Below are 5,255 nucleotides of genomic sequence, written 5' to 3' on the forward strand. Positions count from 1 at the left end.
GGAGGCAGTTCAGGCTTTCAGTTTATTGAATGAAGGTGTGAATGTCTAGAGCTTTGGTTTCTGTATTTGACTGTGTGCCGTTTATAAACGAAGTCCTTTTCTGCCTTTTTATTTGGGATTCTAGAGCTTGAATCTGGGCTCTAGGCAAGAGCGACACCTTTCAATTATATTCACATTCTAGTTTGATGAATTGTTTTCTTTTACATTTACTTATGTGTGTCTGTGCATTCACAGTACACATGTGGAGTCCACAAAGCAACTTTCTCCTTTCATCTTGTGGGTTCTGGGGATTGAATTCAGGTCTTCAGGGTTGATAACAAGTGCTTTTACATGTTGAGCCTCTCTATGGGCCTAAGTCTCATTTTAAAAACACAGAAAATGCTAAGTTGAGTATATGACACATGCCTGTAAACCCAGCATTCAAGAGGCTGAGGCAGGAGAGTTGTGAGTTTGAAGCTAGCCTGGGTTCCACAATAAAATCCTGTCTCAGGAAACCATTCAACTCCCCACTCCCTGGCTCAAGATGAAAAAGGAGGCAATGTTACTGAGATCAGCAGAGCCAAGTGCAGACATAAGAAATAATATAAATATAAAAATATTTATAAAATAAATATAAAAATATAAACTGTGTGCCAGTTTGCCTCAACGCATGGATTCGCAGTACAGCATCATACAACCAGAATATCCGCATTGACACAATCTGTTGATAATCTTCATTATTATTTTAAACTTTGCTTATTTTGATGTATATGGGTATATCTGTGTGTCTGTGTGTCTGTATGTCTGTGTGTCTGTCTGTCTGTGTGCAGTGCATGCCCTGATGATGCATCAGATCCCCTGAAACTGGAGTTACAGACAGTTGTCAACTGCTGTATTGATGCTGGGAATTGAACCCGGCCCCTGTGGAAGACCAACCAGTGCTCTTAACCACTGAAGCCATCTTCTCAGCCCCTGCTGATATTCTTATTTTAAAGATTTATTTATTTTATGTACAGGAGTACACTGTAGCTGACTTCAGACACACCAGAAGGCATCAGATTCCATCACAGATGTTTGTGAGCCACTATGTGGTTGCTGGGAAGTGAACTCAGGACTTCTGGAAAGCACAGTCAGTGCTCTTAACTGCTGAGCCATCCTTCCAACCTCCTGCTGATATTCTTTAAATCTCCCATTTTGCTTGGTTGTATTCATTCTATAAAATTTTATCTCATATGATTGAGATTGAATCTGAGTTCAGGTCCCAGTGCTCATAGCACCTGCATCTCTAGCTTCAGGGGATCTAACACCCTCTTCTGGGCTCCAAGGTCTGTCTGCCTGCCTGCCTGCCTGTCTGTCTGTCTGTCTTTCTATCTTGCTCTCTCTTTCTCACGCATACACAAATAAAAACAAACAAAAATGTTTATCACAGGAGTAAGACTTGTACATCTATATCACATGAAAGAGAACAAACATTCTATCACCATAGGGTTCTGCTCTTTTTTTTAAATAATAAAAACAAAACCTAATTAGATCAAACAAAAACTAACACACATGAATTGGACAAAACAAAGAGAAGGAAAAGAATCCAAGAAAAGGCACAAGAACCAGAGACCCACTTGTTCACACACCCAGGAGTCCCATAAAAACATGAAACTAGAAGCCATAATATGTATGTATGCAAAAGACTGGGTGTAGGCCCTGTACATGCACCCATCTTTGTGAATTCATACGAACTTTGATCGGATTGATTTAAAGGGCCTTGTTTTCCTGGTGTCCTCCTCCAACCTGTTACACTCTTTCCATCTCTTCCTTGGGTTTCCCTAAGACTCAAGGGGAGGGGTTAGATGGATACATCCTCATAGAGCTGAGTGCTCCAGGGTCTCCTGCTCTGGTGTTGGGTCTCAGTACTTGTTCCCATTAGCTGCAGGAGAAAGCTTCTCTGATGATGGCTGAGCAAGGCACTGATCTATGAGTACAGAGAATGGCAGTAAGAGTCATTTTATTGCTACTTTTTTTTTTTTTTTTAGAATAGTATTTGGTTTTACCATAGGTCTCTGGGATATCTAGTCTCAGGTTCTTGGTCACCCAAGCAGTGTCAAGTATGGGCTCCATCTCATGGAGTGGGCCTTCAGTCAAATAACATATTGGTTGGCTAATCCCACAAGCTCTGTGCCACCACTGCCCTAGCATATCTTGCAGGTAGTACACCATTATAGAACAAAAGATTCAGGGTTGGTTGGTTCATCTTTTTGGTTTTTTTTAAGATTTATTTATTTATTTATTTATTTATTTATTTATTTATTTATTTATATGAGTACCCTGTTGCTGTCTTCAGACACACCAGAAGAGGGCATCAGATCCCATTACAGATGGTTGTGAGCCACCATGTGGTTGTTGGGAATTGAACTCAGGACCTCCGGAAGAGCAGTTAGTGCTCTTAACAGCTGAGCCATCTCTCCAGCCCCCAGGTTTTTACCTTTAAAAGCCACATAGTCTAAATGCTCGACACTACTTTTAGATCTTGAATACCTGAGTGTAGTCCCAGCCATCTATGATAGACTTTCAATAAAAAACTCGTGCCAATGAAAACCTTAAATTTGAAATCAAAGTAAAATTTGTACTATTTAAGAAATTATAACTTCATCTTCTTTTTTTATTTTGGTTTTTCGAGACAGGGTTTCTCTGTGTAGCCCTGGCTGTCCTGGAACTCACTCTGTAGACCAGGCTGGCATCGAACTCAGAAATCCACCTGCCTCTGCCTCCCAAGTGCTGGGATTAAAGGCGTGCGCCACCACTGCCCGGCCATAAAATCCTGTCTTTAAAAAATAAAATTAAAAAAAAAAATAAAATAAAAATACAAAAGTCAAAAATGGGCTGGAGAGATGCCTCAGCAGTTAAGAGTGCTGACTGTTCTTCCAAAGGTCCTGAATTCAAATCCCAGCAACCACATGGTGGCTCATGCCCATCTGTAATGGGATCTGATGTCCTCTTCTGGTGTGTCTGAAGACAGCTAGTATACTCATGCATAAAATAAATAAATCTTAAAAAAAAATAATACTTTCTCCATTCAGGCTGCCATAACTGAATGCTGTGAGCTGGGTGTGTTAAATGATGAAAATGTTGCTAAGTTAATATGTATTTGTTCTGGAAAGGTTTATTTTATATCTGGAGTCTGGTTCTGGACAGATAGTTCACAGGTTAAGAGTTATTGCTGCTCTAGGAGCTGGGAAGTCTGGGATTGGGAGCCATCACTGAAGCTTCTGCTGTGGAGTCCTGTCTGCTTCATTCTGGGTCCTACCTAGGGAGCACAGGGAGGAAGCAAGCTGACTCCCATCTCTTCAGATGAGGGCCCTGATGCCATAGCAGAAGTCTCCACTTCCTTGCAGGATCCCATCCTCACAATGCATCCCAATGAGGATTAAGGTTCTCAGAAAGTTCTTGCCCACACCTATGTCATAAATATTTGCCTATGCTTTTTCTCTGGCAGTTTTAGTGTTAAAAGTTTTAAATTAATGTCTTTGGTTTATTATGAATTGAGGGTATGTATGCATGTGAGAGAGATTGGGGGGGGGGTGTCTCACGATGGAGCCCTGGCTGGCCTACAACTTTCTACGTAGACCATGCTGGCCTTGAACTCACAGATAGTCTCTGCTTCTGCTTCTTCTTCTTCTTCTTCTTCTTCTTCTTCTTCTTCTTCTTCTTCTTCTTCTTCTTCTTCTTCTTCTTCTTCTTCTTCTTCTTCTTTTTGTTTTTGTTTTCTTTCTAGACAGGGTTTCTCTGTGTAGTCCTGGCTGTCCTGGAACTCACTTTGTAGACCAGGTTGGCCTCGAACTCAGAAATCTGCCTGCCTCTGCCTCCCAAGCGCTGGGATTAAAGGTGTGCACCACCACTGCCTGGCTAGTCTCTACTTCTTGACTGCTGGGATTGAGGCTGTGCAACCATGCCAAGCTTATAAATGGATTTTTGTGCAATGGAACAGATGTAAATATTTCATTCTCTTTTTCATATTTGTTTTATGTGTATGTGTTGTATGTAGGTTAACTAGGTGTGTGCCTGGTGCCCTTGGAGGTCAGAAGAGTATATTGAATCCTCTGGAACTGGAGTAATAGATGGTTGTGAGCTGCCATGTGGGAAGCAAACCTGGGTTCTCAGTAAGAGCCACCAAGTGCTCTGAACCCTATGCCATCTCTCTAGCCCCCAGTTTCATTCCTCTACAGGTGCATATCTAGTTTTTATCAGTACCGTTTACTGAATTTCTTTTCCCAGTGTGTGTATGTATGCACACATGTATGTATGTATGTATATATGGTGTTTGTACACACACCACTACACATACACAGAGGATGAATGATAACTTACAGGAGTCAGTGCTCTACTTCTATCATGTGGGTCCTGGAGACTGAATTCAAGTTATCAAGCTTGGTGGCAGGCACCTTTACCTACTGAGCCATCTTGCCAGGCCCAGTGTATGGTCCTGTTATCCTAGTACTGCATGATGGGAGCATCCTGGGAAACTTGTGGGCCAGGTTACCTTATATGGTTAAATTCCAGGCCAGTGAGACACCTTGTCTCAGAGGTGTGAAAGACTTTTCAGGACTGACATTCAAGATTGCCTTCAGACCTTTCCAAGGGTGCCATGTATAACTAACACACACACACACACACACACACACACACACACACACACACACACACACACACCCTGCATGAATGCACACACATCTACATGGAGGTCGCCGAGCAGTGTGCTGGGAATCTCAGAGCAACAACAATTTAAAAGATAAAAGTGGTGGGCAAAGATGATATCCTCATGTTTTGGAATAAAGCCCTGAAATCATTGCTCATGTCTTCCAAATTAGGATTTCATTAAAACTTATGGCATCAGCCTAGAGTACTGATGGCACAGCGCCAGCCTCTCCCTTATTCATCTTCCACACCGAGGATGGGGGCTGGTAACCCAGGATTGTCCTAGGTCTAGTTCACGCCACCTTTTATTTAACTATGAGGTCAATTCCTTTTGATAGCTGGAGTCATCTCTAGCCCTTTTCTATCCGTCCACAGGATCCCTTGGGAGAGGACTCCTGTCTCCTGATGTCTGAGGAATTACACTTTTGGACCATCTGAAAGGCTGCATGAAGAGCCTGATGCAATTCTGCTCGGGACTCGAAGGTTGATACATCATTCGGTTTACAGTCAGCTGGATGTGACTTCAGACTTTTGGAATATATATCCACTCTCACCCCTTCCTCCCATTAAGTAGAAAAGCAGACAGTGGC

Source organism: Arvicanthis niloticus, chromosome 18 (genome assembly GCF_011762505.2).
Source record: "Arvicanthis niloticus isolate mArvNil1 chromosome 18, mArvNil1.pat.X, whole genome shotgun sequence".
Taxonomy (NCBI): Eukaryota; Metazoa; Chordata; class Mammalia; order Rodentia; family Muridae; genus Arvicanthis; species Arvicanthis niloticus.